Source organism: Girardinichthys multiradiatus, chromosome 22 (assembly GCF_021462225.1).
Source record: "Girardinichthys multiradiatus isolate DD_20200921_A chromosome 22, DD_fGirMul_XY1, whole genome shotgun sequence".
Lineage (NCBI taxonomy): Eukaryota > Metazoa > Chordata > Actinopteri > Cyprinodontiformes > Goodeidae > Girardinichthys > Girardinichthys multiradiatus.
Genome location: NC_061814.1, coordinates 11,190,617 through 11,201,047, shown reverse-complemented (window position 1 = coordinate 11,201,047; position 10,431 = coordinate 11,190,617).

Here is a 10,431-nt window from a genome sequence, read left to right as displayed (position 1 = left end):
GAACTATATGTGCCACTGGGTTGATGTTTTACTAACAGATTAACCTATAATTTCATCGTATATTAATTACTAAAGACCTGATCTTACAACCTTTTTTCGTTTATTTTCATTCTTATCCAGTCCAGTTGATTGACATGTGGATTAGGAGCCCTGATCAAACTAAAACATCTCTGAGTGACCACCTGTCGGTAGATGTGATTAGTTGGAATCACGACCTTCTGCTCTAATTTGTATCCAAAAAAAGTCTGCTAATATAAACCCACAACTACCAACGAATGGTGAAAGGGCGACATGGCCATCACCCGATTCAGTCAGAATCCCAATAAACAGCAAAATTACTGCAACTTGGACTACATTTTATGTTCTTATCATGGCAGCCTTATTGGATGTTGAAGTCAAAGATGTTCAAACTTTCTGAGATGGGGTTCCAACTCTGGTGGCAATGCTTGTATTTCCATCTGGGGACCCAGAACGTCAATCTTGGGTGTAAATAGAGCACTGACTTATTCTGGTTAAAGAAAGCAACATTTTGTAGCACCTACAAATAGAGAACATGAGGTATTAATAATAAGACATAGCATCATTTTTACCTGATAGCTTGTTTTGGGGGGTAACAATATGATAATTGGTAAATTTGCCATGCCAAACCACATATTAGTTTAACTTTATAAAGACATTAGTATAATTGTAAAAACATCTTAACATAAATTGCTGTATCAAATTATTGTATTTGTCAGAAAACAGGTGTTTATCTAAAACTGACATAATTAGGGACACAGTCCCAAACAGTCCCGTTAGCTTCTGTTGATGCTAGGTAGAAAGAACTGCTGTTAGGTTTCTAGTCAGAAGAGTAGTTAGCTACTTTTAATAAATTCAATGATTCGTTTTGTGTATGCATCCTATCACTATTCTGTTAAAATGTGCTAAAACTTTATAAGCTTAAAACTACTCGTCTAGTTCAGTAAATTAAGTTGATGGCAGCGGCTGACTTCGGTAAATTGAATCTTTTGGGTAGATTTAATAAGTTCTCGCACTTCAACTCTCAGCTAACATCGTTCAACCCAGTTTATGCAGGGCTCTGGGTGAGGCCACCCGCCTGCCACTTCTCCTTTGCAGACTTCAGGATTGGCTGCGCAGCGCTCCTCATCATCCACCGAGGATACTGACGGTCTGTGGAAGATTATTGGCCGTACAGAGCGTTTCATACTTTCAGAGGTAAGCTTAAACCAGACATAAACTGAAACTTTTTATGGAAGTCTCGGTCTGTGCGCGGCGGTGGAAAATAGCCCCTGCGAGGCGGAAACGGTGAGAGCCGAGTTCGCCTTAACAAGCCGCAGAAGTTGTCAACTTGAAAGCAGCTGGAAGTAATTCCTGCAATAAAAGCGAGTCAGTGGGTTTGTTCATTTCACACACTGAAGAACACTGATGTTGGTTCAGACATCTTTGGTAACGCTTACACTGATCTGCAAGCGTCTGGCCTGTTTTTGCGTTCAGCCCAGCTCTAAATAGTATCTGCGTGAAGGTTTCTTTTCTATTTAAACTCCATGATTGTTTTTAAAGACGTGGCCGCGCTTTAAGCATGTGTTTTGAATTGCCATGAAAGCCTCAGACGGGGCTGCAGCGCTTTTACATTTGAGTTTTCTGAGAGTTTTTGAGAGCAGAGAAAGCTGCTGGTTGGGAACACACATGCACAAATCCGAAAAAAAAAAAAAAAAATGTCCTTGAGCAAATCGCATAGGAACGCTTTGAAGATGCGATGCATGTAATCTGCTCTGCTTGTGGTGGAGTTTAGTTCACAGCCTCGCAATGTTGCTCTGGCTGGGAACGGTCATCCTGCAGGCACTCACAGTTCTGTAAACACGGAGTTTATAGAGGTTGCATTGAATTGTTGAGTTGACACTAATCGCATGTTGTTATGACATTGCTTAAATGGGTTGCAGGACAATGGTCTGGCGTGCTCTCCAGTTGCTCAAACCCTTCCAGACTTAAAAAGAAGGGATAAAAAACTGTAATGGACCATGTTTTGGTTCATTTCTGGAGTTTGATGTTTGCTTTTGTATTTAGCTCGCCCTACTCATACTTTACAGAACAATTTTCCCTACACTAGACTGATACGTTTTCCTATCCTTTGAAAAATGGCTCAATTTCATCCAGGTTAGATGGAGAGCAGCAGTTTATAACTCTTGCTAAAGACTCTCAATTAGATTTAGGTCCAGACTTTGACTTATTTAGCAAATAAAAACAATAAGCACCATACTGTGATCTAAAAACCATTTCATTGTATCTCTGGCTGGTCACTGTCCCTTTGGAAGGTGAACATCCACCCCAGTCTCAAGTCTTTTGCAGCCTCTTGAAGGTATTGTCCAGGATTGCATTTACCATGACCTGTCAGTTTAGATAGACAGCCATATCTTTGCAGGTTTGCAGTTCTGCCATACCTCTTCTGATTTTTGATGATGGCTTATACAGAGATATGTAAGATGTCCCAAAGGTTGGGATGCTGTTTTAAAACCTAACCCTGCTTTAAACATCTTTATTTTTGACCTGTCTGCTGTGGCTCTAGATCTTTATGGTAATGTTTGTTCTCATGTTATCTAACAAACCTGAGGCATTCACAGAACTACTCTATTTACAATAGGATTAAATGGAGTCCAGTGGACTTTATCTACTAAATAGGAGATTTTTGAAAGCAGTCGATTGCTCTGGATTTTTTTTTTTTAGAGCAATTGGATTAAAAGAAGCTGAATACAAATCCACATCATAGTTTTATGTCTCAAAAAATAGGAAAACTCATCATTTCATTACCCTTCTCAGTTATATTTTAATTTATGTTGGTCTATTACATAAAATCCCCATAAAAATACGTTACACTTTGGCATGATTCTGTATTCTTCTTGTGTAAATCGTGGGTGTGGATGACATTCATGCAGTTTAGTTCATGATGAACTAGAAATAAATTCTAGCAATGTGAATGATACCAATGGTCCATCGTATTCATATCCTTCAGCCATGTATTGTATTCCCCTTCTTCATTTCTAGTCTGCTCAATTTTTCTTTTATACCTTCTTTTATTTTTGATTTTCCAAAGCTACCAGGCAAATAAGCTCTTCCTCCTTGTTCGATGATGCCGTGGCAGAAAGGGAAACGTAGAAATTTGTCATGAGAAATGTGGGAAATTGATGCTCTCGACTATGAAACCTCATCGGCGAACAGCGTGCGCGGAGTCCGAGTCGCTCACATTGCACGCACAGTATGCCCGTCTCTGGGGGAGCCTTTACTATGCTTTCGGTCCAACCGGATGGTGACAGTAAAGCTTGCCACAGATTCTCAGTTGGATTTGGATCTGAACTTTGACCAGGCCAGTCCAACACATAATCATTCTTTGCACTAAAGCAATGCCGTCGTAGCTCCCGCTGTGTGTTTCAGGTCATTATTCTGCTTGAGGTTTACCCTCGGGCCCCTAGTCTCAAGTCTTTTTCAGCCTCTAACAGGTTTCCTTAACGGTCTGCCTTGTATTTTACCTTTATCCATCTTCCCATCAACCACCTTCCCTGTCCTATTGAAGAAACTTACAGCATGATGCTGCCACCACCTTGTTTCACACTGGGTTTAGTGATTTGCAGCATTGGTCACCTGCCAAACATAGTTCCTTCTGCCACATGGTTCCTGTGTCTCCCACATGGCTTGTGGCAAACTGTAAATGGGACTTCTTTCTTTCAACACTGGGTTTCGTCTTGGACTGTTCCATTCTTGCCAGATCTGTGGATTGCCTGACTAACAATGTCATATTTTTATGTCACTGTAAGAAGCTTAATGCTTAACTTCAGGCAATGGTGCTGTAAATTGTGTTTATTATAATGCTTACAAATCCTACTTTGAGTTGTTCCCACTACTCATTCAGACTGAGGAAGCTGATGTTTTTGTATTTATGGACCTGAGCCAGCTAATAAAGTTAATGATGGTGATTAACGAATAACTTCATGTATTTGCTGTGCACAGTTGTGTGGATATCAATAAATATATTCTTATTCTTAAAGCATGTATGTACTCTGCAGGGACAGATCAATTTGTTCCCAGCGTGACCTAGATGAATTCCACTTTTTCTATGTAACCATATTTATTAACCCCCCAAAAATTTGTAATTAAGGAGTAACTGAAAAAATAATTCAACCAATCAATATCAATATTTGATGAGTGTTATTCAACTTTCACAAATGCAACAAAGAGCTGTGGTTCAGCAGAACATTGAGTGATTTTTGCAAGGTAACAAATATTGTGATGTATTTCATAAAAAAGAAAAAGGCTTTGAAGATGATGGATAAAACCTGCATACACTTAAACCTTGTGCACATATGCATAATAAAAAGCACCTATGTTCATTTGGCTGGAATAGCAACAAAGTCTTGAATAAATTCACACCTCACCTCTACTGATTTAGTTAAATGTTCAGTAGTTTGCAGACGCGACTAGCTTGCTTCTTCCCCCTGTTTCTGATGTGACTCTTTCCTTGTCGCCACATGTATCCTGACGTGTCCAGTCAATAGTGAGTCATAATGTGTGTAGAAATTGCCGGGGATTGTTCTGCCCTAAACTGTTGACAATGCTTACGTTTTTCCATTTTTTTGGCCAATGTCTGTATAATAGTGAGCCTTTAGGCCTTAGTTTAATAAAAAAAAAATTCTGTGTAGAGGAGAGCCGAGCTGATCCCCTGATTAACCAGGTAACGGCAGGTACAGGGGCCTGTCCAAAATATTTCTGAAACAACTATACATCTTTCCCTCTTTGCCAATATGCACAAACTCTGTGAGATTCTGCGTTTTTGTTTGTTTTCTAATAGATTCCATTTTGTTTTGTTACCTTCAGCAATCTTGGCATCATGAAAATTATGGACCCCCACAGTATCATGCATTTTGATCAGAACTTCTTTTCTTGTCTGGTGTCTGACAAATACTGTGATTGGTCAGAAATTTGTTGTGAACGTGACAGATGTGATAGTGGAAAGGACCTATCAGGACTTCCAGAGAGTTCGCCACTTTATTTTTGCTCTTACCACCTCGAGGAAAATAACACACTTTTTATTCTTGTGGCCAATAAATACATGCTGACATGCAGCATTGTTATCTGTTTGTAAGCTATTGTCACATATAGCGGTCGAAACACTGCTCAGGTCTTAATGGTGTCTAACCCTAACCCTAACCACATGAATTGTATGTGCATTGTTTTATTTTAAGATGCAACCTTCTCCTAGCTGGTCCACTTGTTCACCAAAATCAACACATTTTTCAAGACACAGCTCTATCACCTGTTTATGTTGAAAATGATGCCCATGTGGATTTCTTAAAAAAAAAAAAAAGAAAAAGGGCTCTTCATTCAATTTCAGGAAAAAAAACAAACTTAGCTCTGACATTATCTTGATAGACTCTTCAAAATAAAAGCACATCTATGCTATACATTGCAAAATACGTTTTCTCTCATTCCCTCACTACGTTGTACTTTGCTGTTTTGTTATTTATTGTGTATCTTGGAAGATGCTTGCTGCTCAGGCTTGACCACAAATGTCATAAGTGCAGCTTTAGGACATACAGGTCCTTCTCAAAATATTAGCATATTGTGATAAAGTTCATTATTTTCCATAATGTCATGATGAAAATTTAACATTCATATATTTTAGATTCATTGCACACTAACTGAAATATTTCAGGTCTTTTATTGTCTTAATACGGATGATTTTGGCATACAGCTCATGAAAACCCAAAATTCCTATCTCACAAAATTAGCATATTTCATCCGACCAATAAAAGAAAAGTGTTTTTAATACAAAAAACGTCAACCTTCAAATAATCATATACAGTTATGCACTCAATACTTGGTCGGGAATCCTTTTGCAGAAATGACTGCTTCAATGCGGCGTGGCATGGAGGCAATCAGCCTGTGGCACTGCTGAGGTCTTATGGAGGCCCAGGATGCTTCGATAGCGGCCTTTAGCTCATCCAGAGTGTTGGGTCTTGAGTCTCTCAACGTTCTCTTCACAATATCCCACAGATTCTCTATGGGGTTCAGGTCAGGAGAGTTGGTAGGCCAATTGAGCACAGTGATACCATGGTCAGTAAACCATTTACCAGTGGTTTTGGCACTGTGAGCAGGTGCCAGGTTGTGCTGAAAAATGAAATCTTCATCTCCATAAAGCTTTTCAGCAGATGGAAGCATGAAGTGCTCCAAAATCTCCTGATAGCTAGCTGCATTGACCCTGCCCTTGATAAAACACAGTGGACCAACACCAGCAGCTGACACGGCACCCCAGACCATCACTGACTGTGGGTACTTGACACTGGACTTCTGGCATTTTGGCATTTCCTTCTCCCCAGTCTTCCTCCAGACTCTGGCCCCTTGATTTCCGAATGACATGCAGAATTTGCTTTCATCCGAAAAAAGTACTTTGGACCACTGAGCAACAGTCCAGTGCTGCTTCTCTGTAGCCCAGGTCAGGCGCTTCTGCCGCTGTTTCTGGTTCAAAAGTGGCTTGACCTGGGGAATGCGGCACCTGTAGCCCATTTCCTGCACACCCCTGTGCACGGTGGCTCTGGATGTTTCTACTCCAGACTCAGTCCACTGCTTCCGCAGGTCCCCCAAGGTCTGGAATCGGCCCTTCTCCACAATCTTCCTCAGGGTCCGGTCACCTCTTCTCGTTGTGCAGCGTTTTCTGCCACACTTTTTCCTTTCAACAGACTTCCCACTGAGGTGCCTTGATACAGCACTCTGGGAACAGCCTATTCGTTCAGAAATTTCTTTCTGTGTCTTACCCTCTTGCTTGAGGGTGTCAATAGTGGCCTTCTGGACAACAGTCAGGTCGGCAGTCTTACCCATGATTGGGGTTTTGAGTGATGAACCAGGCTGGGAGTTTTAAAGGCCTCAGGAATCTTTTGCAGGTGTTTAGAGTTAACTCGTTGATTCAGATGATTAGGTTCATAGCTCGTTTAGAGACACTTTCAATGATATGCTAATTTTGTGAGATAGGAATTTTGGATTTTCATGAGGTGTATGCCAAAATCATCCGTATTAAGACAATAAAAGACCTGAAATATTTCAGTTAGTGTGCAATGAATCTAAAATATATGAATGTTAAATTTTCATCATGACATTATGGAAAATAATTAACTTTATCACAATATGCTAATATTTTGAGAAGGACCTGTAGTTTCCTAATAATCATGTTCTCCAATTCAGAGCGAGAAGAAGAAAATGGACCCCTATCCTATCTAGTGTACCTACATTGTAAAGAATTGGATGTTTAAAAGATAGCTATTACCAGGTGGTTACTGTGCCATTACATAGACATTTAAGGTTCTTGAAGCTAAAAGCAATTCCTGTTTGATTAATTCAGAAATTGACGAGTTAATGCCAAATATCTGCAGTTTTTCTTCAACTTAAATGCATATTTAAATGTTAGAGGTTGTAAATTTTACGCATTATCAGTTTTCTAAGTATTTACCCACAGTGTTTTGCCTATTGAAACAAGTGTTCTGAAAAGATGAATGTTAATGTGTTAAATTAGGCCCAAGGGAAAAAACATGATTTAAACGGGAAACCCGACTGCAACGCTATCGTATGGATTGTTTTTTTTTCTCAGTTTAAAAATTGACTTGTGAACATCTGTGGCTTCACCAAACAGAGTCAAATAATACCTTAATTACTCATAGAAAACAATGATGAGTCAAACGGCCTGTTAACACAACACTTAAAGCCAGACTGAGATGTTGCATGCAGCACATGATTATTCCAGTGACACTAAGCCGATTCTGTAATGCCAATTTTAAAGAGTGTGGTCACACAGTATGGATGCTCCTCTGTTTGGCCTTTGTGGCTTAGCTGATTTTGCAATATCAGTTCCCTATTTTTAATGTTCTCATTAAGCTGCTTCTGTTCCCCCTTTTTTATCCTGAGAACCCAAACAGGGGCTGCTCAGGGCCGAACCATGGGGCCGTTATGCAACACTACAATATTGTAACCTGGTTCAATGAAATCTACAAAGCAACACCAACCGTTTTAAAGTGGATCTGATGCTCCAGTATCACATTCTGAAAAGGAAGAAGATATATATATATATATATATATATATATATATATATATATATATATATATATATATATAATTATTGTTTTTTTTTCATGCTTATACAATATATTTATATTCAGTAGAATTCATAAGGTAAGCACTAATTGGACGACCTTATGTAATAGAATAATAGGTTTTGGATTTGGCTACCTTTCCTGGTCCTTGTTAAAGCCATTCTCATGGCTTTGTTGTGGTGATGCTTTATTTATTGTAAGGTTACCTTAAGTGGGGTTATGGTTTCAGGCTCCAAAAGGAAGCCGTTTGGTTATAGATGTTACCACCACTCACGTTTGCGTTAAATAAGATTTGACCTCATCGAGTTCTGACTGTTTTATGAAGTAATAAAAGAAGCATAAGCAGTACGGATTGTGTGGTTGTATTACTTCATTTTGGACTTAAATTGTCCTTGCATGGCTGACTCTCAGTGGGAACCTATGGCGTGTGTAAAGGCATTCCAGTTATTGTTGCACCAATTAGTTTGTGGTAGGGTTTCATCAGACATGCTTTGGTCGTTGCACAACAGTAAAGAAAACCCCATAAATGTGATCATGTTGCTTCTGTAACTCTTGTGCTTAATTATGGAACTAGTTTCATCTTGTTTTCAGTTTTTGCTGTTCTCCACTACCACAGTGGGACAATCTCCAGCGCTTGTTGGGATCTGATGGGATGTGGGGGTTTCCGTTGTCTCCCTCCTCCTTGGTTCAATTTAAATTTAATTTTAAATAACTTCTCACTGTGAACTGAGAGCAGAGCCAACGTGACCAGAGCTTCAGATCAGTGGTTTGGTTTACACATTGGTTTGTATTCAATAAAAATGCTTGTAGTTGCTCAGAGCATATGAGTAGTTGTAGAAGCATATTGTTTTGCTTTGCTCACTTTATGCACTGAGCTCAGTTTCCTGTGTGAAACATGTGATCTTGGTATCACTCTGTCCATCCAACACTGACTATTTTTAATAACGTATATTTACTACCTCATTCAGTGGCCTTATCTGTGTGGAATTGCTTCTTCAAGGCAGCTGTAGAGAGAATGAACACTTAGAGCTTACTCAGATATTCAGGCCTTGACTGTTAATCAGCGAACCCAGTCAGCTAAAAGGACTGGTACAAACTGGACTCCTTCACCAACTTCACACCAGTGACATGGATGTTGCATGCATATTGCTGAGCTGCTTTGTATTTCCACTGGTGGCCTTTATGTTGCATCAGTGCTACAACAACTACTGTCTAGCAATTTTTACATAGGGGTGACTTTAATAAGTGCCATGAATGCATAGTTTGTGTAACTGATGGATTGATAATTTACAAAGTAACGGCTAGAGAGTTGTTACTTGAGATCATCACCATACATGAGAAGTTGGCACTAAAAGTACTTATGACCTAAAATTCAGCTACCCAGCTAGTTTAAGGTGTAGAGTTTCCTCCTCTGTGTCTGATCAGCTTCCACAATACTTGTAAAGTTTTGTTCAATTAAACGGGGTGTGTGGAGCCGAAACACTCTGTATTAACCTGTATGATAGTGGGCTCCCATTAGGCTGAAGTTGTTCACCAGTGCTTTACATGTAGACTAGTGTGGTGACATCTAGTCTACATAGATGCTCTGATGAGTAAACATCGGAGCTAATATGAAGATGATGACATTCCAAACATGCTACTGACAAGATGTGCTGAATGTGCAAATCTGGCCTTGCAATTTTCTGCACACTAGCGTTACAGCAAGCAGTACACACATATACAGGAAAACACAAACAACTTCTCTCCAAAATAAAATAATTTATTAACAATATATTTAAAAATCTAGTTTAAAGTGCTGTTGTCAAGAAACTATTTAACTAGGCTAATAAAATTCAACTAAGTAAAAATGTAAAGAATTAGGAAAACGTATCAACTATGGAAAAAATAGCAAAAAGGAACAAAGAAGAATAAAACTGAAACCAGTAACTATTGAAACTATGCAGTCATATCACAGTTAATTCAATTCAAAAAATACTTTACTTATCCCAAAGGGAAATTAAATGTTGTTGTAGCTCATATTATGCAGGTTTCTTCAAAGAGCCGTTGTAGATGCTGATGGTTGTGGGCAGGAAGGATCTCCTGTAGCGGTCTGTCTTAAAGCAGATCTGAAGATGTGTCTGACTGAAGACACTCTGTTGTTGTACGACAGTCTCATGAAGAGGATGTTTGGGGTTCTCCATAATGTTCTTCATTTTATGAATAATCCTTCTTTCCACAATGATCTCCAGAGGTTCCAGAGGAGTCCCCAGAACAGAGCCAGCCTTTTTTATCAGCTTGTTGAGCTTTATTAAGTCCCTGGCTCTG